Source organism: Sceloporus undulatus, chromosome 4 (genome assembly GCF_019175285.1).
Source record: "Sceloporus undulatus isolate JIND9_A2432 ecotype Alabama chromosome 4, SceUnd_v1.1, whole genome shotgun sequence".
Classification (NCBI taxonomy): domain Eukaryota; kingdom Metazoa; phylum Chordata; class Lepidosauria; order Squamata; family Phrynosomatidae; genus Sceloporus; species Sceloporus undulatus.
Window position 1 is genome coordinate 127,899,163 of NC_056525.1, and position 9,461 is coordinate 127,908,623.

Here is a 9,461-nt window from a genome sequence, read left to right on the forward strand (position 1 = left end):
TCCTCCGCAGAGGAAAGGGAAGCCCAAGGGAAGGGGACTGGGCACGCGCCCCAGTCCTCTTCCCTTCGGTCATTTCCTCCACGGAGGAAAGAGCAGCCTTAGGGAAGGGGACAGGGCACACATCCCAGTCCCCTTCCCCTTGGTCATTTCCTCCATGCGAACGTGCTCCAAGGGGCCTGTTAGCGCCGAGGAAAGGGAACCCAGGTGGGAAGAGGGTTGGGAGGAAGAGCCAGACGTGCACGCCTCTGGCTCCTGCTTCTGAGGGCCATTTTCTGGCTTCCCACTGTCAAATGGCAGGGAGGAGGCGGAATGGGCACGTGAGTGCCTCTTCCGCCTTCTCCCTCGCTGCCCGTGCCTGGCGAAATGGCATCATGTGCCACCCGTGGTACGCATGCCATAGGTTCGGCATCACGGCATTAGGTCCTCCTCCCTACACTTTATATCATGCCTGAAGTCCCCTCTTCATACTGATAACGGCCACAGGAGGGGGCCAGTTCAATGTGGCAATCCCAACCCTGAATGCAATGCTAAATGTGCTGGTCAATGGACACTAAGTAAATGTCACACTTATCAGGGGAGAAACGTACCCATGAATAAGTGAGTCAACTCAGCACATATCCTGGGGCGAGAAACTGGAGTGCCACTGACCTGCAAAAAAAGTTGGGATAATAGAATCACAGAGCTTGAAAAGACCTCAAGGGTCATCCAGCCCAACCCCCTGCTATGCAGGAATATACAATCAATACACCCCTGACAGATGCGCATCCAACCTCTGTTTAAAAACCTGCACAACAATCAGAGGGAGTGTGTTTCACTGTTGAACAGCCCTTACTATCAGGAGGTTCTTCCTCATGTTTACATGAGAGAGGAAGAGCTGTGTCATCTGGAATGGAGGACAGTAATCCAAGTAATACAGGAAATTGAACAGGAAGGGGTTGAGCTAGTTGCCACATGGCAAAAGTGTATATAAGCTCAAATCATCATTGTACAGTGTGGGTTTGTAATAGGAGGAGTTTGTCTGTGTAGCTTTGTTCTTGCGTGTGTATTTGCAACAAGAATAAACAGTGCCTCTTTGGAGAAAAGCCAGCCTACGGTGCTTTAATCTAGAAGCTGTTTTTCCTGGCAAAGCTCTATCAACTCAAAAGCTTCAAGATTACTCTGCATTTATCTCTGCATATTTCTCCTAACAAAAACTTTACACAGGCAGCTAGGGGGAAGGACCTATAGTCTGATGTCTCTACACTAATGCACAGAACATGGGAAATAAACATGATGAACTTGAACTCTTAGCACAACAAAGCAAATATGATATAACAGCTATCACTGAAACCTCGTGGGATGAGTCTCATGATTGGAATGTGGGAATAGATGGGATAGATTGGAAAGTGGGAATAGATAACCTTTTAAGAGAAATAGGCCAAACAGGTAAGAAGAATGTATAACATTATATGTCAGGGATGTTTACACCTGTGAAGAGATCCAAGACTTCAATCCTGGAAGCTAGGTTGAGAGCAACTGGGTAAAAATTAAAGAGGAGGGAAACAACAAGAATGTTCTTGTGGGAGTCTACTACAGACCCCCAAGTCAGACTGAGGAATTGGATGAAGCCTTTCGAGAACAGATGACCACACACTCAGAAAGAAGAGATGTAGTAGTGATGGTTGACTTTAACTATCTGTATACAAGCAGCTTGGTATGTTCCTACTATGTAGGTGATAAGTAGGTAGAAGTAGGATGAGGACACAGTTGATTCCTGGAAGTCTCAAAGGTTCAGAGGCTATATGCAAACCTCCCCAAATTTATGTTGAATGCACAATACATTTTAATGATGTGTAGGAACTGTAGCAATAACATATTTGGTGAACTTACCTGCTATTTTTTAAGGATTATAAGGAGTCTTTAATGCTCTTTCTCCTTAGTCAAGATGTGGACACTCTGAAAACTGTACATATTAAACTTGGACAGTTGTTAATTATTTGAGTCCAAAAACCTCTTACTTCATTGCAGCTGCACAGACCAAAAGCCTTGTTGTTTTTGTTCTTACCACCAAAGCTGGACAAGACTTCATTAAAATAAGTGGTTCTTTTACCTCAATTATTTACTCAGAACTACATACAGTCAAAAATAGTAATTTACTAGAGCATTTATGTCACAATCATAAGCAATAATACCAAGAACATAGAGCTTCTGGATCCCTTAACAAATACACAATGTCTACAAAACCATGTTTTTCACAAATGAGAAAGTTGGCATCCTCAGTTATTCAACAGAATAGTTAGGATTTTTTAAATGATAACATATATACAATTAAACCCTCCCATTTTCCTCCTCCACTATCAGCAACTAAGAGAAAATTATTTAAATTATAAATAGAATCTCTCTTTCTCATATATATGTGTGTGTGTGTGTGTGTGTGTGTGTGTGTGTGTGTGTGTGTAAAAAGAAAAAAATACTGGCAAGTATCTGGTTACAAAGGATGTTTCCCCTGAGAAAGCAACAATGGGGTTTTGAATTTGCTTTTGATATCAGAATTGGCTATGAAGTTCCCAGGTCCTTTGAATGTTCTTGACAGTACTGGGCACTTGCCTTCTGGGGTGAGGGTAGAGGAACATTTCGAAGCTATATACACTTTTTGTTCCACTGGAATCACACAGCTGTTTGCTTTGCTGTCATTTTGAAGCCATATCCACAGTGAATTCCACCAGCAAGTCAAGAATGGTATTTCAGGATGATGGGAACTAGGTAAGACAGAAAAAATGTATAAAAGCACATACAAAGGACCTGTCAACAAACTACTTTGGCATCATACATATTTAAGAATATTGTTTTTCTCAGTGATCAAAACAATTCAAGAATACCTTTGAAGCATATTATTTTTGTATCAACATTAAACAAGAGTGCATAAATTGAAAACAGATCTATAGTGGCACTTCAGGTATGAAAGTTCCAGCCTTGTGGTCTATGGCAGAAATGGTGCCCAATAATAATAATAATAATAATAATAATAATAATAATAATAATAATAATAATAAGCTTTATTTGTATACCGCTTTTCCGTGAACGATCAAAGCGGTTTCCAATATCAGATTAACAATACATAACACATCATGACTCTGCTTCTCTCCCCTCAAGATGGTGGTCGGGGGGAGGGCTCTTCTATACAAGTGTTTAGTGTAGTGGATCAGTAAGGGCATACAGTAATTTTATATAGGTATCGAAGGAGGGGTCTCTAGATGTGGTTAAATTGTAACATCCACTAGTCCTAGACAGCATGATTGATGGTTGGGGATTACGGGATCTATACTCTTAACATATGGAAGACCAACATTTCCCTTCCCTAGCTTTAAAGTTACTACAGAGTGAATTTTCTCATCCCTTTTCTTGACAAAGAAAAATCTTACCATTTTAGCCAATACTGTGTAACCTAGAATTGCTACATGTTTATTTTTCTATCAACTCTGTTGTAGTGAATACCCTATTGCCATCTCTTTCCAGCTCTCAATTCAAAGTAGATTGGATTTTTCATTAATATTGCCCCTCTGTTCATCATATTTTCTTCCAACTCTCACTCTTATAATACAAGTGAACAGGGTGTGCATAAGAGATATCTTTTGAAAAGTGATGCCTTCAACACACCACACCAGTAATTCAGCTACTATGATGCCACATATGAGAATTATTATTTTGGGTGGATGGGGAAAGGAAAACAGATCTGTGACTTCAATACCAAGTGGCTCAGAGCCAAGGTGCAGATATAATCCCTATGCAGATACCTTGAAAGTAATCAAACTTGATAGAAAAGGATCAAGCAATCACATCAGATCTTGTGAGCTTGCATTTATCAGAAAACTGTTCTTACCCTCCACCAGAATGGTTTATCCTGTCAATAACTGCTGAGCCCAATAACTATTGGCAGAAAAACTGCTGGGTTTATAAACCAAGTCTGGAATATAGCAGAGTAGTTGACAAATTTGCAGAAACGTGGTGCACAGTCCTCAGTGAAGATGACAGGCACTGGATGTCTTCCAGAAGTGAAGGAATTGCAGGAATCTCGGGAACTCTCCAGCAATCGCTGCTGCTCCGGCTCCAGCTGAATAAACGACCAGAGAAGCCAGGCTCCCGAAAGTGCTATCTTTATTTACAGAGTGCTAACCATAAATCACCAATGCTACTATACAGATCAAACGAATACCAACTCCTACTCAAACCCACAAGCAATTACTGGTAGCCCTTGAGTTTATATACACTCCAGACCATGCGATTTCACAAACTCAGCCACTTCCTGTCCCACACTGTAAAGTGTTCCCCTGTCCATGCAGACACATGTTTCATCATCCAGGCTTTGCTGCACGTAGGCAAGCAGAGTGACCTTGTGCCTATGAGCATCAGCTGTGGCTAATCAGCCTTGTCCTTCTGGTGCTGGATGCTCATGATCACACACACATCTAAGCATTTCTCAGTGTGCTGGATTTAACCCCTAACATATATGCCTCAAAAAAAAAATGTGCCATCTCTAAAGGATGAAATGCAGTTATAAGAAGGATCACAGTCCACGCCAAATCAAAGAATCCTTAATACTTCAATATTTTCCCATGTTTACAACACTCACTTGCGTATCTTTCATAGAACTACAGAGTTGGAAGAGATCACAAGGGCTATCCAGTCCAAACTCCTGCTGTGCAGAAACACACAATCAAAGCACCCCTGACAGATGACCATCCAGCCTCTGTTTAAAAATCTCCAAAGGACACTCCACCACACTCCAAGACAGTGTGTTCAACTGTCAAACAGCTCTTACCATGTTAGCCAAAGTGCATTTTTCTGAATTTTGGTGTGTGCGGTATTCCACGTGAACCCAGATGGGCCCTGCCACGCAGTCTGCCATAATCCTCAGGGCGGAGAGACATGTTGTCAGAACTCCCCTGCATTCATATATTCATTGGTCATTTATATATTCATTTGGGGATTCTGTCAGAGGGATTATTAGTTTAGGGTTTTGTTTAGATATTATTTGATTAAGGACATAATAGGTTTGATATATATTGGTTAGTTAGAATGTACTAGAAGGGGATAGATAGATGGCTAGCTTCTGTGCTTGCTTATTAGGATTGGAATGTTACAATGTTAGGGAGTTACCCAGCCAGGCCGAGACTGCTCTTGTGTTGGGAGGGGTGAGTTAAATCTTAAGAGTTAATGCTACTACTTATAGGCTGTTATAGTAATGTGTTCCTGATGTTAATATATGTTGTTGTTATGCTTTATATGCTGCTATGCATGTTGGGTTGTGGGATGATGGGATATATAACCATTCTTACATATACTCATAGGTTGTTAAGGTTTTATGTTACTTAGTTTAGTAGAGAGGGATGTCTGGGTTTCAAGGCCACAGGTGCAAGGAGGAGATAACACTTGGTGAGAACTTAATTGTTTTGGGAACAGGTCGGAGAGCCCGGACGAGAGGACACTACGTCATCTGGGTGGAGATTCCTCACTGCACGGGAAAAAGACTGATCCAATTAATTAACTTTATTGCTTAATGGGGGTGGGTCTGTTCGTGGGACTATATAACCCATCTGTAACTATGTATCTTCATTCCTGACAAAGAAGTCACTTCTGTTGCCTATACCTTTACCTTTCAATAAAGCTGTTACTCTTTAGAAGCACAGCCTCTTGTTGTTTGGGGGTGGCAATTGGGAGTCTGACACATGTACACACAACACCCAGGTGAGGTCAGCCTAATGGGACCTTTTGGGAACAATACCCCTAGGACTAGCCCAGCAGGTAGTTTGGGAATTGCAAATAGGATCATCATCACCTCCATGATCAGAAGACTGAGCAATGATTGCCTAGATATCTCACCCGGTGAGTCGGCTAATGACTTAATAAATTTAAAACGCCACCTCTCCAGCCCAGGAAAAACAGCTCCAGCCAAAGCCAAGATGGGAGACAGGAACCTACCTCCTTCCCAGTCCCACTCCATCAGGCAAAGTGTGGCGGACAGCCAAAGCAAGCGGCAAGTGGGCGTGGCTGAGGTGGCAGATTTAAAACACCGCCTCTCCAGCCCAAGAAGACCAGCGCCAGCCAAAGCCAAGACGGGAGCCTACCTCCGAGTGGGGCTGGGAAGGAGGTAGGCCTACCTCCTTCCCAGCCCCAATCGGAGGTAGGCTCCTGTCTCCACCTGGCAAAGATCGGTGGACGCACAAAAAACAAAATTCTGCCGGGACCCTGTCCATTATTTCTTTTCTTAACCCATTGGACAAAAGGGCAGGTGGTGGGCAGAATTAATATTGAACAACAGTGAGGATTAAATTAGATCTCACCCCACCGTTCCCTGGGAATACTGGTTAACAATATGATAGGACCCAAGGGAGATGGGGGAAATGAGATAGCTGGGGATAATGTGGGAGCAAAAATTGAAGTTGTAGGGGACAAAGGAAGATATGGCGATAACAGGGCGAAATTTTGTTACAAAAGATGATGGGATCAATGTCTGAAAGCGATCCCGCCTTCAGTTCACTCTGTTACCCAAAATAGGATGGGGAGCTTATCAACCCTGCCACAGAACCTTACTCTGCTCCTTTGCAATGCTAGATCGGTTAAAAACAAGTCGCATATCTTCTATGACCTCCTTGAGGATGAAAAAGCCAATCTGGCTTGCCTTACAGAGACCTGGCTGGGAGAGGATAGTGCCATCACTTGGAATCAAGGCCTCCCAGCCAGGTACTCTGTCATGGAGCAGGTAAGGGAAAGTGGGCGAGGGGGCGGAGTGGCTCTGGTTTATAGAGGTAACATCACTTTGACCAGGATACCTGTCCAGAAGACCGACCACTTCAAATGTATATACCTAAGCCTGAAGACTAGGGATAGTATAGGGATTCTGTTGGTATACCGTCCACCCGTTGCTTAACAGACTCCCTATCCAAGCTGACACAGCTGGTTTCGGAGTTGCTGTTGGAGTCGCCCAAGACTTTTAGTTCTGGGCAACTTCACCATCCCACTTGAGACCAGTTTAACAGGTGTGGCTCAGGAGTTCATGTAATCCATGACAACCATGGGCCTATCCCAATTGGTTACCGGGTCTACACATTGCGCGGGTCATACTCTCGATGCGTTCTGTACGGAACAGGAATATCCATGGGTGGAGGTGGATGATACTTCCGCATGGTCATGGACAAATCATTTCCTGGTCAGGGTACAACTAAGAGCCACTGTCTGCCCCGTCGGGGGTGGAGGACCTATTAGAATGGTCCGTCCTCAAAGGCTAATGGAACCATCTGGTTTCCAAAAAGCCCTAGAGGGTTTATTGGTTGATAATGCCAGTGAGTCTGTCGAAGCCTTGGTGAATACATGAACATCAATATTACCAAGGCTATCGACACAATTGCTCCCAAGCATCCTTTCCTACCCACTTTGAATTGAAAACCCTGGTATACCAGAGAGCTAAAGAACATGAAGCGAGTGGGACAACTAGAGTGCGACTGGTGGAAAACTGGACTCCTATCTGACAGAACTCATCTTAAGAAATTTCTTTTTTCTTATAGAGAGGCAATAAAGGCAACAAGGAGATCCTTCTTGTCTGCCCACGTTGCATCTGCAAAGTCTCGTCCGGCAGAACTGTTTAGGGTGGTGAGGGAATTGACGGTGATGCCATCTACCCAGAACCCTTTACTCAACCCAACAACAGCCTGTTGTGACACATTTAACAACTATTTTTCAGGTAAAATCTCTTAGATAAGTGCCCAATTGGACGCCAATGTTGAGGCAAAGTCAACTGATGAGGTGTCCAGTCAACCCGTTTATGAGATTAGACTGGATCAGTTTGAGCTTGTGAGTCCTGATGATGTGGACAAGATCCTTGAAAGGTGAGGAATACAATATGCTCACTCGATCCCTGCCCATCATGGCTGGCCATCCAGGGGGGTGATGCCTTGATGGCATTTCTTAGAGGTGTCACCAACGCTTCCCTTAGGGAAGGTCATGTACCATCTGCTTTAAAAGAAGCGGTCGTTAGACCACTCCTGAAAAAACCTTCCCTGGACACCCTGGACATGAAAAACTATAGGCCTGTATCCCACCTGCCATTTTTGAGCTTTCGCTCTTCATCTCCAAGCAGTCTTGGATAAAAACAATTTTCTGGATCCATTTCAAACTGGCTTCAGGACTGGATATGGGATGGAGATTGCCATGGTCGCCTTAACTGATGACCTTCATCTAAGCATCGACAGAGGAAGCATGATCCTGTTTGTGCTATTAGACCTCTCAGTGGCATTTGACACAATAGACCATGACATCCTCTTGGAACGCCTGAGAGAGTTAAGAATTGGAAGCACTGCTTTGTAGTGGTTCCATTCCTTCCTCTCAGGCAGATTTCATAGGGTGATGCTCGAGGACGGTTGCTCTTCAAAAACGGAGCTCAATTGTGGCATCCCTCAGGTCGCCATTTTGTTCCCGATGCTATTTAACATTTATATGAAGCCGCTGGGAGAAATAATCTATAGACATGGGGCGGGGTGTTATACATATTTCTCCATGTCTCAGTCAACAGCAACGACAACAGATGGTATTTCTCTCCTCAATCAGTGCCTTGAGCCAGTAATGGACTGGATGAGGGAAAACAAGCTCAAGTTGAAACCAGACAAAACGGAGTTACTTATGGTAAGGGCCCCCAAACCAAGTATTGGGTTGCAATCTCCAGTCCTACAGGGGATCACACTCCCCTTGAAGGACTGTGTTCACAGTCTGGGGATGCTTCTTGATCACTCGCTTCATATGAGAAATTAAGTGAATACGACGGTCAAAAGTGCCTGTTACCAGCTTTGGCTGATACACCAGCTGCACCCTTTCCTGGAATCAGGTGACCTTGAAACTGTAGTACACGCACTGGTAACCTCATGACTTGATTTTTGTAATGCGCTCTACATGAGGCTACCCTTGTGCCTAGTCCGGAAACTTCAACTGGTACAGAATATGGCAGCCTGGAATAACTAGGAGTGACCATATTACACCAATATTGAAGTCACTCCACTGACTGCCTATTAGTTTCCAGGCACAGTACAATGTGTTGGTTATCACCTTTAAAGCCCTACATGGATTGGACCAAACCTATCTAAGGAATCGCCTGCTTCCATATAATCCGCCCTGTGCACTCAGATCCTCTGAGAGGAATTTATTGCAACCCGTAAGGACTAAACTGATGGCGACCTCCCAAAGGACTTTCCCCGCTGTTGCTCCCACCCTATGGAACAGCCTGCTGGATGAGATTCGTCAAATATCCAACCTATATAGCTTTAAAAAAGCGGTCAAGACTGATCTCTTCCGGCAGGCCTTCCCGGAATAGTACCCAACCACGCATAGATTCCCCATACTTGGTGCATCTGTGTATTTGTGTAATCCCGGCCGTGATGATTCTGCCCACTGCTATTGTGTTATTCTATTATTGTAATATAACTGGATTGATTTTA

At 43.8% G+C, this 9,461-nt stretch overlaps 1 long non-coding RNA gene across 1 annotated transcript in view; it reads right to left on the reverse strand.

Annotated features, from left to right (window-relative positions):
- Positions 1-2,067: 2,067 nt before the first annotated feature.
- LOC121928392 overlaps positions 2,068-9,461 on the reverse strand; it is a 9,264-nt gene continuing 1,870 nt past the window's right edge. Inside the window, exon 2 of the long non-coding RNA XR_006103496.1 lies at positions 2,068-2,738. This is a non-coding gene — a long non-coding RNA (uncharacterized LOC121928392). The remainder of the gene's footprint in view (positions 2,739-9,461) is intronic.